This window comes from Pituophis catenifer, unplaced genomic scaffold (genome assembly GCF_029215685.1).
Source record: "Pituophis catenifer annectens isolate HBS135680 unplaced genomic scaffold, rPitCat1.0.hap2 SCAF_2, whole genome shotgun sequence".
NCBI classification, from domain to species: Eukaryota; Metazoa; Chordata; class Lepidosauria; order Squamata; family Colubridae; genus Pituophis; species Pituophis catenifer.
This window is the reverse complement of record NW_027256882.1, coordinates 143948923-143972521: the sequence shown is the minus strand read 5'-3', so window position 1 is coordinate 143972521 and position 23599 is coordinate 143948923.

The window sequence follows — 23599 nt, the reverse complement described above, 5'->3', positions numbered from 1 at the left end:
TTTTCATTAGGACTGTAGGCAGAGAAAAGAATTCTGAGAGGGAGCCTACCCAAAGAGTCAATTGTTAGTGTGGGGGAAAAAAATCCTAAGGGATTTTACTGCTGGAACGAAAGCAGTAGGAAATATGGCTGGCCCTGGCATGAGGGCAGATGGTGGGGAGCAAACAGAAATAGGGCAGTGCATTTTGTTCTATTTTTTTAGCTGTCCTGCCATGCTCCAGCAAAGCATATCTGCTGCCCTCCTGTGTTGAAGTCAGATTTATTTATTTATTTATTTATTTATTTATTTATTTATTTATTTATTTATTTATTTATTTATTTATTTATCAACAAGCACAAGGAAACAAGTAACAGTATAGACATAGACATGGACACATGAAAATAATTTGGCACAAATAAAAGGAAATAAGTAAGCAAAACATAGCCATAAACACATAAAATGAGTACATATAAATGGGAACAGTAGGACAGGGAAGGTACGGTAGGCATGCTGGTGTGCTTATGCACACCTCCTTAGGGACCTCTTAAAAAACATGAAAGGTAGACAGTTTAAAGTAAAAGGTATGGGGATTAGAGAGACTAACAACAGGATCAGGTAGAGTGTTCCAGACATTTACTACTCTATTGCAGAAGTCATATTCCCTACAATCAAGATTACAGCGAATTACATTGAGTTTGAATGTATTGCTAGCCCTTGTATTATTACGGTTGAAATTAAAGTGCTCATTTACAGGTAGGACGTTTTGGTAAATAATCTTATGAACTAAGCTTAGGTCGGAACGTAGACGGTGTAGTTCGAAGCTATCGAGGCCTAAAATTTCAAGCCTGGTGGGATAGGGAATTTTATTTCGAGCAGAGGATTTGAGTACTCTTCTAGTAAAATATCTTTGGACCCTCTCTAATGTATTGATGTCTGAAATACAGTGAGGGTTCCAGGCAGGTGAGCAGTATTCAGGTATAAGTCTGGCAAAAGTTTTGTATGCCCTAGTTTGAAGTTTAGGTGGCCTTTAAACCCAGAATCACAAAGGAAGAGTTGGAAAACCTTTTCTTCCACCAGCAAAGCATTCGGAGCCAGTGGTGAGACTCTCTTGCTGTTGCTTTAAAAATGTTAAGAATATTTTCCTAAGATATCTGCATCAGAGGTAAAGAATCAGGTCTTGCTGGAAAGTGTCAAGTTAAACATAATAAGACTTGTAGAAAATTTTGTCTGAGGTAGTGTATAGCACACAGGAAGTGATCGGCTAAGCTGCCATTCACCTTACATGAACTAATTATCTATAGGGTCAGCTGTATTAAGATTTGATAAATCTTCTTTTCCCAGAACAGTTTGTACAGGAAAGCAGACAGAATTATAGTCAATAAGATCACAGGTTCATATCCCAGTGCTTAGAGAAAGTAGCCAGCCATAAATTGTTGTTAATGCTGGGAAGGCTTTTAATGAAGTACTCCCTTTTTCTATCTTTTCACCAGACAGAAAGGAATTCTCTGTGGACCTTTATCTGTTCCAATTCCCATGCTCTCTGTGAGAAATGTGATAGTTTCTTTTTGAAAATGAATTATGGAGAGCATCAAAAGAAATCTCTCCTACAATTAGGTGTTCCTAAATGTCCTAGTTAGCAGCGTTTGTATCTTGACCATTGGCAGTTGGCGCTGAAAATATTGTTGACAGTTGAAAATGCTTGACAGAATAGGACTGTATTTGCATAGGATCATCACTTTCCTTTGTTAGTTGTGATGATGAACAATGTCAACTCATACGTGGTAGTTTCACATGCAACCTCTGCCTGTTGTACTTGCATTGGAATGCCAGATAGAAGTGGGTAAGTCACAGGGTTTCCATTGTGATGTCATGAAATGAGTTTAGTCACTCCCTGTCCACACAGCACATACCTATGCCTAGCACGCAGAAGGTAAGGGGACTGTATTCTCTGCTTTTAACAGTCTATTATTTAAATAATAGTCACCATGAGCCATGGTGGCACAGTGGTTGGAATGCAGTATTTGAGGCAAAATCTGCCCACAGTCAGGAGTTTGATTCTCACTGTCTCAAGGTTGACTCAGCCTTCCATCCTTCCAAGGTCGGTAAAATGAGGACCTAGATTGTTGGGGGCAATATGCTGACTCTGTATATAGAGAGGGCTGTAAAGCACTGTGAAGCGGTATATAAGTCTAAGTGCTATAGCTACACAAAGACACACATAAGTATGAATGGTACAGTGTAGCAGGTTGATTCACAGGGGTGTTTTTGCTGGGTTGAAATCAATATATAATAAGCTGTTTTAATGTCTTTTTAATTCTGTGCTAAAACTTTCCAGTGCATTTCTCTCCCGCCCCTTTTCATTTAGCTCTATGGAAAATACACCATTTTTAATATCTTTAAAAGAGAGGAAAATTTATTTGGGAGAAGTAAAATGTATTAAGCCATGGTAAAAGAGAGAAAAAATATTGAATTTCAATTTAGGAGGGAATTAAGAAGTTGCTACTTCATTCTCTGAATCAGCTATTCCAACTGGCATCAGTCTTAGTGTATAATAAAAATAATTTACTAGCCAATGTGGTATCAAGTATTTGGGAAGCTTCAGCCAAGTTTTGAGCCTGCTAAGGGAGGGAGCCTGATATAGCAACTAATAAAAATGTTGGCATCTGTTAAAACAGAGATCCACATCTAGAATCTACATAGGGTTCCTCCTAGTAAGTTATACTCCATACCACTCTAGATATCTTAAAAACTTCCAAATATAAACCAAGATTTTACAAAGGGGTTTTTTTCCCCAGAAAAAAGACCTATTTTATTGCATCTTTTGGAAAATTTATCTCCCATAGAATATCTTTGCTTCTGAAATGGTAAACTCTTATCTCCCTCCAGCACTGTTTTTTTTCATTGTTTGTTATTTGAAAGTAGGACTTGCAGGAATCCAAATGAACATCATCAATCTTTTGATCCTACCATTTCCTTTGTATCCTCAACAGTAGGAGTCCCCAACCCCTGGTGGTCCAGTACCAGTCTGCGGCATGCCAGAAACCATGCTGAGCAAACAAGGGAAGCCCCATCTGCGGGATGCAGTCAGCACATGAAGCTATGCCCTCTCTGGTTCGTGGAAAAATCTCTCTCCACAGTGCCCAAAAGGTTGGGGACACTACTCAACAGCATATCCTTTAAGCTCTTGGATACTTAGCAACTCATAATTCCTAGGTGATAGGGTAAAATGATGGAAAGGCTAAGTCCCTGATGTTAGTAACTCCAAAGCATATGAGCCGACAAAATGCAGTGGTGGCCAAAAAAGGCAATGCAATCCTAAATTGCATTAAGAGAAGGATACAATCAAGATCAAGTGAAGTACCAATACTACCCTATAAAGCCTTAGTAAGACCACACCTAGAATTCTGCATCCAGTTTTGGTCACCACACTATTAAAAAGATGTTGAGACTCTAGAAAGAATACAGAGAAGAGCAACCAAGATGATTAGGGGACTGAAGGCTAAAACATATGATGAACGGTTGCAGGAATTGGACATGGCTAGTCTAGTGAAGAGAAGAACCAGGGGAGACATGATAGCAGTGTTCCACTATTTGAGAGGCTGTCACAGAGAGGAGGGGGTCAAGCTATTTTCCAAAACACCTGAAGGCCAGACAAGTAATAATGGATGGAAAGTGAACAAGGAGAGATTCAACCTGGAAATAAGGAGAAATTTTCTGACAGTGAGAGCAATCAACCAATGGAACAGCTTGCCTTCAGAAGTTGTGGGAGCTTCATCACTGGAAGTTTTCAAGAAGAGACTGGACTGCCATCTGTCAGAAATGGTGTAGGGTCTCCTGCTTGGGCAGGGAGTCGGACTAGTTTAGGGAGCTCAACCAATCTCATTATACATATGTTGTGCACTGACAATAAAAATTTGAAATTGAAATTGAATTGACCAACAAGGTCCCTTCCAACTCTGTTAATCTGTTAATTAAAGAAAGATAAATACTGTACACTTTGAATGCAATTTGACAATGTTCCCCATTGGCAGCAAATAACTCTTCATGTGAGGAGCCAGCTCGCTAATTCTAACTGGGATGACTGCATTTAAATTTTTAAATTTTGTATTTCTGTGTTTTATCTGTTGACTGTTCACTGCCCTGAGTCCTTTGGGAGAAGGGCGGTATATAAATATAAACAAATAAATAAAAAATAAATAAATAAATTTAACATCTAAGAAGAACATGGCCAGAGCAGCATCTCCAGCTTATTTTGAATAGGGAAAAGATGGAAGTAGGAGAGTTAGAAAGTGCAGTAATACATACCAGTCAACAATCATAAATTTTAAACTAAAATGCAGTAATACTATTCTTTTCAACACAAGAAATTTACAGATCCAACTACCACGATTAGAAATAAGCAGGTTCTCAACAGATCAGGAACTTCATTTACAGACTCTGCTATTTTTGTAAACTGCTTTGAGGGCCAATATTTTTGGAACGGTTACCTGGGAATGCGGGGGTGAAATCTACTTACCTTCCCTACCGGTTCAGAAGTGTGCGCTCTGTCCGTGTGTGTGTGTGTGCATGCATGATGTGTGATTTTGGAGCCTCTGCACATGCGCAAAGCCTTCTGCACATGCGCAGAGGGTAAAAAACAGGTTACTTTCTGGTTAAAACCAGGAAGTAATGATGTCCGGGTGGGTGGGGAGAGCCTTTCGCTGCTGCCACTACCGATTCTTTGAATCACCCGCCGCTGTCCAAACCGGTAGCATTTCAAACCTGTGGGAATGTAATAGATAATAGTAGCATTTCTCTTTGTTTTACATTGAATGTAGACACCCTTTACTTGTTAGAAGTTTTGTAAGTTCTATAATCATTTGTGAAAATTATATGGTCATATCAGAGGAGTTGAAGCAGGTGGAAGAGAACAAAGAAGCAAAGTTAATTTAACCACAATTGTAATTTGTATTTCTGTTTGCTATTTTAGAAACCCTGACACTTTTTGGCTTCCAGCTCTTAAATAAATAACCTTGGCTTTTCACTTTGGATAATTATTTGCTGAGATAAGACTGAGTAGAATTGTCTTATTGGATTGACAACTATCAAAAAAATAACACAAAGCTGATTTTCATGAAAGTGGACACTCAAATAACATCTGATTACTCTGAAGTAAATCATACTTGATGCCACTAGCTCACCAAAACAATTCACCAAAATATAAGGACCGGGCTTTTAGGTTAAATCTAATCCATCTTTTTTACTGTGCCAGACCTAAATGCAATCATAACATTGCTTTAAAAATAAAATTATATAGTAATAACAATATAAATACATAGCATAAATAGAAACATCCCGAGTCACACTTTTCTAGTCAATGTTGTAGTGTCAGTGCTGAGTCCATATGGTAGGGTCTTGTTGCTAAGAAACAAAAGCTAGTAAATATAAATCCTAACCCTTAAATTTTGTACCAAGTAAAAACTTTATTACATATACCTTTTGTCTGAATGGCCTGCTTTAAAAAAATACAAACTGGATTAAACCAAACTGGGATTCAGAGAAAAACTGACCTCCTATGATTTGAATCTCATTTGCTCCACATAAGCAGAGCCTCTGAAAAGCTGTGGTTAAGATTCAAATAATATTCTGACTGCTTTGTTTAGCTTAGCATAAGAATTGGACAAACCCTAATCCATTGGTAAATTTGAAATTAAGTTTTGACATAGCTGAAACATGTCTAGAATATCCCTGTGTACCTGGGATAAGATTGTGATTAATATAAATATATATTATATGAATATAATAGTTCATAAACTATTTATAAATTAAATATTTATAAATAAGATATATAAACAGCAATAAAAATGATTATATTACTTTAAATGTTTTTTAAAAAATTTCAAATGGCACCAATTTTATCAAACCACCATGAAAGTAGCTTCCTGTAACCTTAAATGAGGTTAGTATAACAGAAAATGTTTCTTTGTATACATTGAATGTTTCAGAGAATGTTTGATAATGATTGATTCGATTATCTGGGCTGCTAGAGAAGTAACTCAGGAATTGGAGCATTAATTCATATAGTTTGAGCTTGTCCTAATATTGTTCTTTTGGGGACTGATATTGACAAGATTGTAAATATCACCCTGGATCTATCACTATGTTATGTATGCATATATTCATCTGGGTATATCCTCAATATTTGCATATATTAGGAATAGATAGCAAGATAGCAAGAATCTTGATGGTAAACAGCTTCCGTGTTTTTAAGAATAGCAGATGGATGTGTTAATGAAATCTTCATTAGTGATGTTCAAATCAAGGGATTTTTTTTCTTATTTCTAATATGTGCTACTTACTATTCTATGTTCTGTATGCCATACTGCAAAATATACAATGATACTGTTATCAACTTTCATAAACATATCCTTGCCTTTTGTTTTTTTGTTTTTTGTATGTAGCTTTCGTATTAAGCAAATATTTGCAATATAGAATAATGGCAACCAGAAGCATATTTTGCTATTGTCCTTCATGCTCTGAAACACACTTCAAAATGCTTCACTTAAATTGAAATCCATGGCTGATTCCTTTGATATTTTTAAGATCAAATTGTTTAGCTTTCATTCAATACATAAAAATGGCTAGGTGTAAAGGATGTATTTACCAAAACATTGCAGTCTGAAAATGGACAAGTCTTCATTTCCATTCCTACCTCAAAATATATTAAAGTACAGCATTTCCTTCCTTATTCCAATTCCTGTATCCCACTTCTGTCTCCTGGAGATTCTCTAACAGAAAGTCTTGGTTTTAATGTAAAGGTCATCAGCTCAGTTGGGCTCTTCTGGATCTCATCCACAAGGAAGGAGGGAGAGGAAAGTCAGCAAAGGAACTAAATATATTTATGATAGATCTCATCATTCCCCTCTTGAGTTTTTGAATGTCATTAGGTGGAAAGGTGACTTACAGCTTATTGCAGAGTTTTCACCCAACTGTGCCATGGAATGAGAAGTGAACACGGCTTGGCCTTGTGGCCTTTAACTAACACAGTGTTCAGACAATCCTCCTTCCGGGTGCAGTAAACATGTTTTTATGTCCATTATGAAAGTTTCAGTATTTGTGAAAGAAGTCCATTTGGCAGTAAATATTTCTAACCCCATGTTTGTTATGGCTTGCTTTCATGTTTCTCAATTTACAAATACTTCAATTTTGAAGTCAAAAAGAGGGCTGTGAAAATATTTACAGACCTCTCGCATCCTGGACATAAACTGTTTCAACTCCTACCCTCAAAATGACGCTATAGAGCACTGCACACCAGAACAACTAGACACAAGGACAGTTTTTTCCCCGAACGCCATGATTCTGCTAAACAAATAATTCCCTCAACACTGTCAAACTATTCACTAAGTCTGCATAACTATTACCGGTACTATTAATCTTCTCATCATTCCTATCACCCATCTCCTCCCACTAATGACTGTATGACTGTAACCTTGTTGCTGGTATCCTTATGATTTATATTAACTGTTTCCTAATATGATTTGATTGCTTATTTGTACCCTATGACCAGGGGTGGATTCTATTTACTTTTACTACCGGTTCGCAATGGGGCCGCGCACATGCATGTGCTTCGCTTGCTCGCGCGTGCTCTTCGCTTGCTCGCGTGCACGCTCTTCTGCGCATGCGTAGAAGTCTTTTGATGATGTCGGGGTGGGTGGGCGGAGACTCCCTCCAGTTTTACTAGTCGTTCTATAGAACCGATCCGAACTGGGGGCAACCCACCACTGCCTATGACCAATATTGTACCTTATGATTCTTGATTAATGTATCTTTTCTCTTATGTACACTGAGAGCATATGCACCAAGACAAATTCCTTGTGTGTCCAATCACACTTGGCCAATAAAGAATTCTATTCTATTCTATTCTATTTTGCTGATATATATAAAAAATTGTACTATTTTATAGTCTCTCTCTCTCTCTTTCTCTCCCCTCCCTCCCTCCCTCCCTCTCTCTCTCTCCCCCCACACACACTTTCTATCTCCTGTTCTATCTATCTACCTACCTATTTATGAAGGGAAAACCTTCATAGGGAAATATTTATTTATTTATTAGATTTTTATCCCACCTTTATTACTTTATAAGAAACTCAAAGCAGTGAAGATTCATAATAGCATCTTCACCTCTAGGCCACCGTACCACTCATGCCAAATAAATATGAGGGCTAATAACCACATCTGCCTCATAGATCACTAACCATTCTGTGCAGAAATGACTGGATCAAAATGCTAACATGAGAAATTATTAAGCCGAGAGAATATAAAAATTCTCATAGAAAGCTGTTTGGAGACATTGTACTCAATGCCCAATAAACAAAATGGCAGGTCAATGAACATCAAAGCCAAGTATTTTTAACTTTGTTAGTTGGAAGACATAATTACGACAATAAAATAATAAATAATAAAAATCAGTAAGTCCTAGTTTAGTGAATCAAACTGAAAATCCTCTTTTTAGAGTGTTATTATTCAAACTGTTCAAAATAGTATAATAGCATACAATATCATTATCAAAACATAGCCACAAAGCTAATAGGAAAACAGTGAAAGGAGAAAAGCATGAAATAAGATTATAAAATGAACAATAACGTTATAAATAATGTTATAAAATGAACAATTCTAAAAATATTGAGCATTTTGCTTGAAGTTCTTTTGGTCCTTTAGCTGACTTCCTCTGAATAGTTTTAATTTTATTTTCAGTTTCTCAGTCTAGACCACACCTGTGGAATTTTCTGCATATCTCAACTCCATATTTTAACTAGGTCTGATCCCACTTAGCTTCTTGACGTCATCCAAGGTTGACTAGTTCATGTCACCAGCTGGGTTAGGGTTAAGGTTAGGGACAGGTCCATACAGAAGGGAAACTTAAAAGCAGTCTCATAAATTATCTACTAAAAATGTATATTGGATTATCTACTAAAAATGTATACTGGATAAAGGCAAGGTAAATCCCATAGCTGCATGATAGCAATTGCTGTTATTTGGGTGAATGTTTTTTTTAAAAAATGATTTGCTGAAAAAGGAGCAGGTTGACATTAAAAAAACATTTTTATCAATATGGCACTCCACATAACCCTAATCATTGCTATTTATTCCAATTCCTAACATCATCTGGTGTCCCATTTATTTCTACAGAATGGGAACTAAAGCACCTCTCTGGCATTGGAGTTAGACATGGAACCTGCCATGAACTTCACTATAAATGAAGCCTTGTGTGCTGCCTATGCAGATTCCACTAATGCATAACTGGCGTCTGCCGGTCTCTAAGTGTTCCTTGTCACAAATGTTGAGGGAAAAAAATAGCATGTTGTCTGCAGCAAAACGAAAGGATATATCTGTGACAGTGGAGCGTGTATAAATTTATATATCACTGACATGGGCTGGATTTGTACTGATTTATACTGATCCACACTACCGTTATTGTCACCATTTGTCTCAGTGTCTAGAGGCATAATGTCTAGCATCCCATTTACTCTATCCTATAGAGAATGGAGTTGAAAAGAATGGATATAAAATAATTCATCTCCAGATCCTACTGGGCATTTTAACTGATGCATGGAAAGACAAACACTAGGTGAAATGAAAGATAGCTAACCTTCTCCTTTAAAATTGTACTTTGTATTTTCTTAAGCATAGGAACTGTGCAGGGATCTTAAGTATATATTTTTCTTTCACAGTAAACATATCTTGTGCATTCCCAGTAGCGTGCAGCTCTTTGTGGGAGGTTGTTTTTCCCTCAGCATTTCTTGGAATGATCAGGTGACCACATGGGGTGCCTGCACTCATTTGCAAGCAAATGTGAATATAATGTTGCATTTGGTATTTCACATAGGAAGGCTAGTGGCTGATAAAAAGAGACTAGATTCTCTTGCTCGGGATTAATATCTTGTTTGGAATGAACACCTAACAGGGCTTGAATTTTATATTACAATTATGAAAGTAAACTGCATGGGGATATGTATCGCTGCAGAAATGTTGCCCTTAAATACTAAGCGCTGTATACTCTGGCGCATGAGTTTTTTGAGTTGTAATATTTTACAGCTTGAATAAAGAAGTTCCTTTCGAAGAAAGTTCAGGTTAAGTGATTCTGTTTTTTAATGAAGTACCCATCTTTATCACAAGGCGTGTCTTCATTAAGTAGAATTTAAAAAGAACACTGCAACATGTGGACAGCTAACTATTATTTATATTAAAAGAAAGATATATCCATTATTCCACAAGGGATAACTAAGTCAAGAAATTCCCACTGAATCGTATGTATGTATGTATGTATGTATGTATGTATGTATGTATGTACATACATGATTCAATAAAATGAGTATTTCAGACCATCTTGGTTATTATTTACACATTGGTCAAGATAAAGGAGCTCTACCAGATTACTAAAGTTAACATTTAAAATAATGGTATCTGATCAGTCTGAAAAAAAAAACCCACCCAGTTTTTATTTGGCCTTTAATGTTTCTATATTATTTCATTTTTCCTCCATTTAGAGAAAAGGGTATCTAATTCTGGCATATTGAATAAAAAGAAAATTCGTTTTAGAATCCAGCGGAGTTCCAGGAACATCAAGTTCCTTATCTTTTGGAAGAGTCTTAGAATGAGAGATTGGTAATAGCAGAAAGAAAGTAGAAGATCAAAAGGTTATTTTGACCACTTCGTTTTTATTGGCTCTGGGTCTGCACTGTACCTCCTGGACACTGAGGAGCAATGAGTCATTAAATAGTAATATGAGAAGATGATTAACATTAAGACTTCTGGACATTTACGAAATGTACCTCAGGTTCCTTGACACCGCAGTGAGCATCTTTCAGAACAAAGGCTATAAATATTTCCTGTCCTTTTTCTGTTTTTCAAAGATGTCCAATTTTATTTTGGAACATTCCATCTGGTTACGTTCAGTGTCACACAGAGTCTACAGATCAATTATACCTTGTGACTAAAAAATAAAAACAAAATTACTGCCAGAGTGTTTTAAGGTTTCAGTTGACAGGAATGCATATAAATCATTGTAGAGAAGAGGAAAGTGCTGATTACTTTGATATATGACTACTGTGTTGGAGTCTCTAAGATAGAGAAGGTGGTTGGATAGTTCATTGCATGGAATATTTGTATACTTGCTTATCTGTCTATCTATCTATCTATCTATCTATCTATCTATCTATCTATCTATCTATCTATCTATCTGCCACCCATCTCAGCCAAGGACTCTAGGTGGCTTATTTATATAGCTGCAATGCTATTGAAAGCTAAACAGATATGCAAACTTTTAAAGCACCAGCAACATTTCTAGAATTTATGATAAGATACAAAGACTGGGCATTTCTAGAATAAATGCACATGGATACATGACATCAACAAACAAGAAGACAGACCAAGACCCTTTTATGTTCCCAGGGGTAGTTCCATACTGTAATCACTTTGCCAGTAGACGATGCACAAAGGAGCAGATTGGGAGATTGGGAGATGATATAAATAGATTATGGGAACCTTCAAAGATAAGAAACTTGCCTGATATAAGAGAAAATGTGGACCATTCTAGAACTGGTCTGAAAGGTGTTTCTGCCAGATCAGAATGAAATTATTTTGCTGTTTTAAAGACAAATATTTAGAGCACAGAATCCTTGAAGTGTTTAGAATATGTGTTTAGACTCTGGAAAGAGTGTAGAGAAGAGCAATAAGAATGATTGAGGAGGGAGGATAAGACGTACAAAGAATGGTTACAGGAATTGGGTATGTCTAGTCTAATGAAAAGAATGACTGGCGGAGACATGATAGTAGTGTTGCAATATTTGAGGGGCTCCTACAAAGACAAGAGGGTCAAACTATTTTCCAAAGCACCAAAAGGTAAGATGAGAAGCAATGGATGGAAACTAACTGAGGAAAGAAGCAACCTTGAATTAAGGAGAAATTTCCTAACAACATGAGCAATCAACCAGTGGATTGTCTTCAGAAACTGTGGGTTCGCTATCACTGGAGGTTTTCAAAAAGAGAGTTTGACAACCATTTATCTGAAATGGTATAGGGTTTTCTGTCAGAGCAGGGGGTTGGACTAGAAGACCTCCAAGGTCCCTTCCAATTCTATTATTCTATGTTCTATGATTCAGGATAAAACCTGCCCAAAAATTTTCCAAGTCAAATGGCATTGAAACACACAAGTAAAAATACAGCAAAGTTTCTATTAAATCAAAGGAGGCTTTGCAGAACCGTACTTTTTAGTGGGTTCCACACTTAGCGTAACAAACAAAAAAGTAGGTGTGTCTGTCTCTCTGTGTCTATATATATTTATTCATTCATTCATTTTCATTCAAGAAAAAATGATTAAAGGCTATGGTTTTTTTCCAAAAAAGGTATGGAAGAAGCAGTTTATTTCTATCGAGCTGAATGAGGATGGTTTCAAAATGCAGAAATTTTAAAAGGCTTTCAGAGAATATTACTGCACACAACTCAACTTTTCTCTGTGGCTACTTCTTTTTCTTCCAAGAATAAAAATAAATCTGTCTTGGTGATGAAAAAAAATGAGCATACGTTACAGGTACACCATTAAGCATAACAAATGTACAGCCTTCCCTTGTAATTTGTGCAATATATCCTCGTATTGTATGAGTGAAATCACTTTGTATTCATACTAATCTTGAAAGAAGTTAGTATCTGGAGAAAGATCTCCTTCTCTCAAAGAGAATTAGGCTATCAATTGAGAAGGACCTGGAATGGATGTTGCTGTCTGTTCAACATGGTTTCAGCATGTGTGAACAGATCATATGAAATATTGCACTAACTCTTGCCTCATTATTTCAAATGGAGGACATACAAAGCTGCTATCTAGACAAACTATTAATCTGAAGAAAGATTCTTCACCTCCACTCTATCCCAGACTTAAAGATTATATGACAGTTTTAATTAATGCAGTTTCCATCACAGCTGGACACATTCCAATGCTGTAAGAATTTATAGAACTTGGTATTGCTCCAAAGATCTGTTAAGAAGAGAAAATTTTGTGTGTGTGTGTGTGTGTTACAGAAACACTACTTTTGTAATACATTTTTTTGTAGCCACTAAACACTATATTAGATTTACAGGAGACTAAATATGGCAGATCACACTTCTCTGGATTAAATTGTGCAGAAAATCACTGCTTGTAGAAGGAATCACCAGAGGGTTGCCTCTGCCTTGGAGATGACCACATCCCAACCCCAGTGGATCGCTCAGAGACTAGATTTGTTGATTTTTTGAAGCTTCAAAAAAAGTGCTTCAGTTCAACAAAACTTTAACTGAATCAGCTTAAGAAGGCATGTTTAATGCTTTTTGGTTCTTCGGAAGTCATTACAGAGAATAAACAATTAATTTCTTTACTGTGACCGCTTACAAGCCTTTTCTGCACCGGAATAATCAAGCTAATCATTACCCTTTTCAGGCTGGCAATCTAAAGTCAGCACTGAGTACTAGTTGCTCATATTGTGATATAGGAAAAGAAAATGACATGAACTGTACTATGCAATCAATAATCTAATAATATCAATTAGACTCTGCGGATTTCATTCATTCATTCATTCATTCATTCATTCATTCATTCATTCATTCATTCTTCTATAGCTACCCATCTCAATCCCATTGTCTCTTCAATGTGATGATTGTTTTTTTATCCTCCAGCAACTGATGCAGAAGAATAGCGTTTGAAGGGTTTTATTATTATTTTATTATCACATTCAATTTGAAATCAACAGAATATGCAAATAATATGTGCTGCTTGTAGTTGGAGTGCTTAGAAAAATCTCAGAACATCTCATTGTCCTCATGCAAAGCCTAAATGCAGATTAGGAAGCCACAGTCTGGATGAAACATGGTAAAAATGACAGTTCCAGTTTAGCAAAGGGTCAAGGAGATATATTTTCCCCTTATTTATGAAACCTATATATGTAATATACATATATATATAGGTCTTTGGTTATTCTGGTCTTCTCCCACGTAAAACTGGAAGTGTCTTGGCGACGTTTCGACGAAGTCTCATTCGTCATCTTCAGGCTGGTGTTCTCGGCTTCGTGCTTCCAGGAGCAATGTGAGATCGCAGCTGTCTCTTCCTTTTAACTGCTAGTGGGGGTGTGAGCTGATTGGGTGGGAACTTGGCTGTGTTCTGATTGGGTGGAGGTGTGTTCTGATTGGTTAGGGGCTTGGCTGTGCTCTGATTGGATGGGGGGTTGGTTGTGCTCTGATTGGCTGGGGGTGTGTTCTGTTTGGGTGGGGGCTTGGTTGTGCTCAGCTTAGTCTGAGTTGCAGGGGGATTTGAGCTGGTGAGCTGCGTTGTTGTTGTTTGGCTTCGTGTTTGTGGCCGTGCGAGCTCTTCATGGTGGGTGTCAGTCTGCTTCATGTATGGATTGGAGGGGTTTAAAGTGGCTAATGATGCAGCTGCGGTCTGGCTTCTGGTCCTTGGTCGTGGCTCATTATCAGTGTGGGTTTGAGTCTGCTTTCTATGTGGATGTGTGGTGGTGACATCTTGTGTGGCTCTCGTGAGTGTGGGTCTGGTGTCATTCGTCATGTTAGGGACTCGTTTGTCAATAAGGGCGGGTTTCCAAATGGCTGGTAGGCGGGAGGTATCGTCTCGTTTGTTCATGCTGTGTGGGCGTTTTTCTATCTTGATGGCTTCTCTGATTATTCTGTTGTTAAAGTGTTCAGTTTTGGCGATAGTTCTGGTCTTTTTAAAGTCAATATCATGTCCTGTGGCTTTAAGGTGTTGGACCAGGGAAGAAGTTGGTTCCTCTTTTCTGACTGAGTTCTTGTGTTCTTCTATGCGTGCACTTATTCGTCTGTTGGTTTGTCCGATGTATGTGGTGGGGCAGGCGGTGCATGGGATTTCATATACTCCTTGATTTTCTAACTCAATTTTGTCTTTGGGGTTCCTTAGGATGGTGGATATTTTTTGGTTTGTGCAGAATGCTGTCTTGATGTTATGTTTGTGGAGGATTTTGCTTATTCTGTCTGTGGTGCCTTTTATGTATGGGAGGAGGGCTTTGCCGTTTTCTTGTTCTCTGTCTTGGATTTTAGTGGGGGTTTCTTTTTGGATTAGGTTGGTGATCTTATTTCTTTGGAATCCATTGGATGTTAGTACGTTAGTGAGAGTGTGTAGTTCGGTTTTTAGGTGTTGTTCGTCAGCTAAGCGTTTAGTTCTGGAAATGAGTGTCTTGGCTACAGAGTTGATCTGGGCAGGGTGGTGGTGTGAGAGTGCGTGCAGATAGCGGTTTGTGTGTGTTTTCTTCTGGTAGATAGTGTGTCTTAGGGAGCCATTGGATTTTCTGTAGACTAAGACATCCAGGAAGGGAAGTTGGTTGTTCATATATATATATATATATATATATATATATATATATATATATATATATATATATATATATATATGCATATTCTTTCTAGCCAGGTTTCACCTACGTAAGCTAAGTTGTTCCACAGCCCTAGTTCTTAGAACAACTTAGCTTACGTAGGTGGAACCTGGCTAGAAAGAATATGCACATAAAAGCCTACGAAAAAGAAAAACACACACACACACACACACACACACACACACACACACACACACACATATATTAAGAGAAGCTAAATTGAAAGAAGATGAGCATGGTGTTAAAATTGGAGGAGGAACTATCAATAGCCTGTGCTATACTGATGATGCTATTCTGAGAGCTGCAAATGCAGGTGATTTGCAAGCTCTAGTAATAAAAGTAAAGCAATACAGTGGAAAAATGGGATTGAGGTTAATTATAAAGAGACCAATCTGAATGATAACAAATGCTGCAACCAGCCTTACAATTAACAATGAGGCTACTGCAGTGGTCGACAGCTTCTGCCTTTTACAACTGACTATCAACAGTAAAGGAACAGCAGTCAAAAAACAAACTACTGACTAGCACTCGGTAGAGAAGTCACATACATCTTATAAAAGATACTAGAAAATATTTTGCCAGAAAATGAAGCATCTACAACTCTCAGGGGTGAAATTCAGCTGGCGTTATCTGGCTTGAGCAAACTGGTAGTGGTGGCTGCGGGAGCTCCGCCCACCTGCACAGACATCATGATGTTGCTTTCTTGTCACAATTTTAAGCCTCTGTGCATGTGCAGAAGGATTTGCGCATGCACAGAAGGATTTGCACATATGTGGACAATGGTGCGCACACATTTGCGAACCGGTAGGGAAGGTAAGTGAATTTCACCCCTGAGAACTGTGTTCATGTTTTCATATTATAGTTGTTGAAGTGTTTTTGTTTCCCAAATAAGATCTTGAACAATTCAAGCCCTATTAGTTTGCCCTGGAAACACAAATCTGAATCAACTCTGAAACTCAAATCTCCATCTTAAATTGAGCCTAAACATATTTGCACAGATGGGGGGGGGGTGGTTGGAAAAATTGTTGTAATACTTGTTAAAACTTTTTAATAAAAAAAAAACATATTTGCACAGGTTTAATGGAGACTTAATGTTAGTCTGGCATCACTGTCTTAGAATGAGTTCAAACTGTGAGGAAAAAAACTTCTTGAGTAATGCTGAAAGAGTATGACTTTTGGTAGCAGCTACTGTACCTGTGGGTGTAATAATTGAATTCTTGAGAATAATTTATCTTGGAATATTTTCAGTGTATAACTAGTTGGACAACTGACTAAATTCATGACAGATGCTATTTTATCATACAAGTCCTTGGGTTAATTTAAAATTTTCCTAGCAGTTGTATTTAAAAAAAACCAAAAACCCACAAGTCTGTTGGATTTCTTCTATGCTGGCAGAGATAAAGTTTTCTCAGTTACCCAGATTTCAAGGAAATGTACTGGAAAATTGAATAAAAAAATGGGAGAGTATTTAGATTTCTTTTCAACTTCTGCTTCTCTTTGTAAACAGCCTTCCCATATTCAAGGTTTTTAATGAAGTTTTGGACTAAATTGAATTACTATTTTTCAAGAATTTTTTTTTTTTTTTTTTGTAAAAAAGACTTTAGTAAAATCTTTGAATGATAAAATGTTAATTTCCACTTCAATTTATTTTGCAGCGAGAGAGCTAATGGGCATTGTTTAAACTCCTTTTAAAACCAATGTAATTTTTTGTTCAGCTTCATATTTTAAAAATAACACAAAGACACTATCATCTTTTTCCTGCATGTGATGCAACCATTTCCTCTTTACTTTGAAATGGAAATTTCTTCATTCAGACATTTCTTATTTTAGAGGCTTTCAAAACATACTGCATATAATCTCTCTCTCCCTCTCCCTCCCTCCCTCCCTCCCTCCCTCTCTCCCTCTCTCCCTCCCCCCTCTCTCTGTCCCTATTTCAAAATACTGGAATTTCCACTGGAAAACCTTGCACTCCAAACAGTTCTTCCATGAGCTCAATCAAAAGACAGTATGAAACAAATAATATTTCATATTTTTTTTTCAACATCTGAATATGGATGTTCAATGAACATAAAATATATATGCAGAATATGATATTTAAAAGTATATATTACTTGAATTATTCATTTACACTAGCAATATTTTCTTGTGTAAACTTCTCAAATAGAGTTTATTCTTTAGCTGAGAAGTGGGGAAAGTAAGGGAAGAGGACAAATTTCCTACTCTAAATAAATGATCTGTGAAATCGGTGGGGAAAAAAAACAAAACCCATAATCAATAAAAAATGTTTGCCTACATTTGTCTTGCTACTAGCTTTGTACTTACCTATCTCCATTGCAGCTTCAAGGCAGTCTTGATTTTAAACAATTCATTCAGTTTCAAACTTTAGGCCAAGTAACAGGGAAAGAGGGAAAGTATAAAAAACATAAGTCTTAATGCATTAAGAAATATTATTTATATACTTCTTACCTTAGATGTTCAGACCCAAGCATGTAAGAGCACATTTTGTCTCATGACTTCATCACATAAATGACATAAATGACATAATTTAGATACAATCTGGATTTGTTGAAGACAAGTATGGTATATTCAAAGCTTGAATAAAGGAAAACAGAATCATGTTATGGAGACCATATTGAAATTTAGATGTGATATGGGGGAAGACAGTAGTAGGATTTTGATCAAGGCTAGGGATAATACGCATCACAAGTTGGGATCCTTGTTCAAATATCACAATCCTACTGAGGTGGCTTAGAAATTTGGAGCCTAATAGATAAGCAAAAATAAAACATTTGCTGAACAGCAAAACAAGTGTGTTTCCCAATATCCACATAGGTATATATTTGTATCTACTATTCCGGTTAGATATATTTTATACCTATTATTCCTAACACTGTTAAAGCATTTGAATGCAAGATGTTACTTTGATATGCTTATGCTTCATTGGCATTCTGAACTGGATGCTCAGTACTCTGTAATTGTTGTTCAGCTCATGACATGCAACTGAATATTAGACTGCCCAATAATGGATTATTAAGATTCAAGTCAAATATTTAGCAATACATTCCATAGTTCTTTCCCACCAAGGAAGCTATACAGAATACAAAATAACAGGTTGAAAGGGACCTTGAAGATCTTCTAGACTAGGGGTGTCAAACTCAAGACCCACAGACTGGATCCGGCCCACGGGGTACTTAAATCTGGCCTGTGGGGCCGGCCTGGAAATATGAAGGGACTGGCCTGCAGTACCTCTGGCACCTAAAACGGGATGCATGGGGGGCTGCTGCATCTCATTTTCACCCTCCATGGCCTCCTGCAGCACTCTGCCAGAATAAACTGGGCCAAAAAATGGGCCCAAAATGGGCCAAAACATCCCAAAAAACAAGCCCCATACAGGCTGAAAAATGGGCTGAAGATGGCCCCAAAAGAGGCCGGAAAATGGGCCAAAATGGGCCAAAAAATGGGCCCAAAACAGGCAGAAAATGGGCCCAAAACAGGCTGAAAAATGGCCAAAAAACATCTTGAAACAGGCCACGTGGCCCGTTTTCAGCCAGCAGAGTACTGCAGGAGGCCATCCTTCCCATCCCCCACTAACCCCCCCCCCTCAACCACCACCCCACTCCTTTGGCTGCCGGCCCACAGAGGAGAACTACAATGCTGATCTGGCCCTCAAAGAAATCCAGTTTGACATCCCTGTTCTAGACCAAATCCTGCCCAAGCAGGAGACCCTATATCAGGGGTGTCAAATTCGCAGTCCACAGGCTAGATGCGTCACGTGCTGGCCTCACCGACCCCCAGTTTAGCGAAGGGGAAAGGTTGTGATACATCATGTGATGGCAATATGACATCGCGAGCTTGACACCCTTGCCCTATACCATTATGGTCAAATGGTTGCCCAATCTCTTCTTGAAATCATGCAGTGGTGGAGCATCCACAACTTCTGGAGGCAAATCATTCCACTGATTAATTGTTCTTACTGCCAGTAAATTTCTCCTTACTCCTAGGTTGGTTCTCTTCTTCATCAGTTTCCATCTGTTACTTCCTGTCTTGTTCTGGAGAATAGATTGTCCCCTTCTTCATAGTGAAAGCCTCTCAAATATAGGATGACTGCTATGATATCATCTCTAGTCCTTCTCTTCATTAGACTAGATGTACCCAGTTCCTGCAACTGTTCATTATATGTTTTAGTAAGATTCATTCTTCCACTGTTTCATGGAAATTTCATCTCATATTTATCTAGCATCCTAAATTTAAAAAAATGATTGCAATGCACTTTCTCACATTTCTTAAGTGTACTGATAGAAATTGAAATGATTCCCCATGCTTTACAATACATCAATATGTTTAATAAACTCATGAAGCAAAGATGGTGAGGAAAACACTTTATTGTTAGATCAATAATGTAACAAAACTGATGACTTCATTTAGGCAAGTTATAATGAATGCTGCAATTAAAAGAAAGTGATGAATGTTTTAAAATTTGTTAATCTCTTCTGTTTATTACACAAAAGCATAACAAAAAGGAAAACAAAATTATTAGCACCCTGTAAGCTGTGATTCACACAAATCATTGGGTGATTCATATTGTTCCTTTAATGAGAATGATGGAAACACTTTCTGTGGCTAGAAAGGCTCTGGCGCCTGGGGAGACAGAAAAATGGGCCTTCCCCATCATCCCCAAGGCTCTCCGGAGGCAGGAAACAGGCTGTTTCCCTACTTCCAATGGGCCCAGAAGGCCCGAAAATCAGCTGGCTCGCGTGCCCACCGATGTGGCTACACGTGCCACCTGTGGCATGCGTGCCATAGGTTCATCATCACGGTCCTATACCTTTTCAGACAAATGGCTGCTATCCAATCTTTTCTTGAAAAACTCTAGTGTTGGAGCACCCACAACTTCTGAAGGCAAGCCATTCCACTGATTAATTGCTCTCACTGACAGGAAATTTCTTCTTAGTTCTAGGTTATCTCTTTGATAAACGTCCATCCATTACTTCTTGCCATGCCCTCAGGTGCTTTGGAGAATATGTTGACCCCCTCTTTTCTGTGACAGCCCCTTAAATATTGGAAGACTGCTTTTTGAGACTTTAACTGCTTTTAGCTGCAGTGTAACTATTTTAGGTGAAGCCTTTACCAGTTTCCCATCTCAAAATGTTATAAAACCATGCCCTACATTTTCAGGAATCATGATAAGAGAAGGCTCTAAGGAGATAAAAAAAAAGAAGGCTCAGCACAGCCAGCTCTTCCCTTCTAAAAATCAAGAGCAAATGTTGTTTCCTTTCCATAGCCAAAGAGGAAAATAGCAGCCATATTTCTCAGTTTTATAATATTTATAATACCCAAATTTTTATAGATAATTCTGTTATTTGGACACTTGGAGGGAGTGAAGTCTCCAAAGTTAAAAGAAAAAAAAATACACATGGATTCCCCTTTTATGGCTAGATATCATATTAGCCAATTGTATTCATCCTTTCTGCACATAAAGAGCCAGGTTGTTATAGTGGTGAGGCTAAAAACCAAAAGATTGTGAGTTCTAATCAGAGGTGGGTTTCAGGAGGTTCTGACCAGTTCTGGAGAACCGGTAGCAGAAATTTTGAGTAGTTCAGAGAACCAGTAAATACCACCTCTGACTGGCTCCAACCCCATCTATTCTCTGCCTCCCAAGTCCCAGCTGATTGGGAGAAAATGGGGATTTTGCTGTAACCTTCCCCTGGATTAGGGAGGGAATGGAGATTTTACAGTATCCTTCCCCTGGAGTGGGGAGGGAATGGAGATTTTACAGTATCCTTCCACTGCCACGCCCACCAAGCCACTCCAACAGAACCGGTAGTAAAAAAATTTGAAACCCACCACTGATTCTAATCCTTCCTTAAGCATGAAAGACAGTTGGATGACTTTGGGCCAGTCAATCTCTCTCTCAGCTGAACCACCTCACAGGGTTGTTGTGGTGGTGGTGGTGGGAGAAAAAAAGAGATGAAACATATTAGGTATGTTCACTGCCTTGAGTTATCTATAACAATAATAAAAATGGGATAAAAATAAAGACATAAAAATAAGTAAAATAAAATATAAAATAATTACTCTTAAGGAAAGGGAAGATTCACCTCAGGCAGCAGCTTCCTTTGAGTCCTTCTTTTTGTATGCAATTGTGTCGTTCTTAACCGCCAAAGTATACTATCCTACTGCCAATGTCACGATGTTGAAAGAAGAGTCAAGTATCACTTGAATCAGGTTCTGTAAATAAAATTGCGAGGTAGCAATGTTTATTTATTTGGTAAATTGATATAGGCATCCATCTCACATATATAACTGAGCAACGTACAATTTTTTTTAAAAAAAACATAAAACAATACAGCAAAATAACCTCCCCAAACCCCACAACATTTTTTTTCAAATTAAGAACAATAAAAATCATGACAATGTTATAAACTACTATACTACTAAACTACTAAGCAGCCAAATATTTTAGACCGGTGCCAGCCAAAATGCTTTTAAATGCAGGATCAACTTAGAAAGAGCTTCATATTAATGGCTGTTTTTTTTTCCCTTGTCTTTTCTCATATAGCTTGCAAAAACTTTTATAAATGGAGTAAAGTAAAGGTAGTTTGGTTTAATAGTTAAAGCACCAGGTTAGAAACCAGGAGACTGTGAGTTCTAGTCCTGCCTTAGGCATGAAAGTCAGCTGGGTGGCTTTGGGCCAGATACTTTTTTCTCAGCCCAACTCACCTTACACAGTTGTTGTCGTGGGGAAAATAAGAGGAAGAATATGTGTTGGATATGTTTGCCTCGTGGATTGTTTGTAAAAATAATAAATGTGAGATAAAGATAAATAAATAAAATAAATATGAAGTGCAGAAGAAAAACCATGGAATGAGAATATTGGCTAAAATGAAGTCAGCACAGATAAAAGCATTGGCTGTAATTGTGGCTGGACATTGCGTGGAGATTTCCTAACAAGGGCAACAGATGGTTATTCTTAATATCACAATATTTTAGTTATAATAGTTTGTTAAGGTATGTTTGAAAGAAAGAATGTGTGACTCACATTCTGTTGACAGGTTCAAGGACAGAAGTGTTTTCTTTAAATACCTCAAAACCTGGGAACAAAAAACAATTAGGTACAAAATTATCTGAAAAACTGATAAAACTCAAATGCTTTAGTTTTTGGAATATTTACATACTTCAGGAATATATATAGATAGATATGTATATATGAATAATATACATACATACATATACACATGCATACCCAACAAGCCATAAATTTCTGAAACACAAATAATAATAAATAATAACACAATAATATGTTTCATCACTTTTCTCCTCCTCCCTAAAAAAAATGATATCATCTGTAATGCACAAGGAATTGTTTGGAAGACAATATATTGTGAGTATCAATTAGGATTTAACATTCACCTAAAAAGGATTTATACACTGTGAAGGGGATATATATATATGGTGAGCTGGCCAAATGAGGACAAGGAGGCTGAAGGAAGACTATATACTGTGTATATTCCAAAGTGACCACAAAATGAATTAGCACAACTGTTCTCCTTGGCTTCTTATTTATATCTTCTCCTTGTCATACAACACTCTCATTATACCTTGTTAGATCATAAGAAAGAAGGCAGCTTAGAAATGCCAGTGAAATGGAGAAGTGAGGCTTGTCGGTAATTCAACTCCTTGGAAGACTCATGAAGTACATACTGATCAAGCTGGGTTCAAGGTAACTGGAAGGAGCTCAGAAAAGCTTATTTATAGATGATTGATGCTTAGCGTCTCAACTCTTTCAAGTGACCATATCTGACTTTGTCTGGAGGAGATTCATAGTTGCTTGAGGGTGAAACTTTCACACACAGATACCAACATGCATACAAACGCCATATTAATTACCACAGAGAAAGAATTAAAGAGAAGCTAAGGCTAGCTTTTAGAAAAGATTGTCAAATTTATTTCCAATTGTGGGCTGTGACTGAGATAAAAGAATCTTCCTTAGTTGAAGCAGCTGATGGGTATGGACTACAAGCTCTGAAATGGTGCACTCTTTACCATTAAAGGAATCTGAAGGGACCCTTTTCTGACACAGATTATGTCATCAAACATGAATATACAGCAGGAAGAAATAATTGCATGACATGTTACATGTTGCCCCTTTCTGGCTCTGCGTCTGGCATGAATGGAGAAACCACCTCATACAACTATCCTTCCTCCTATGAGTTTGATCT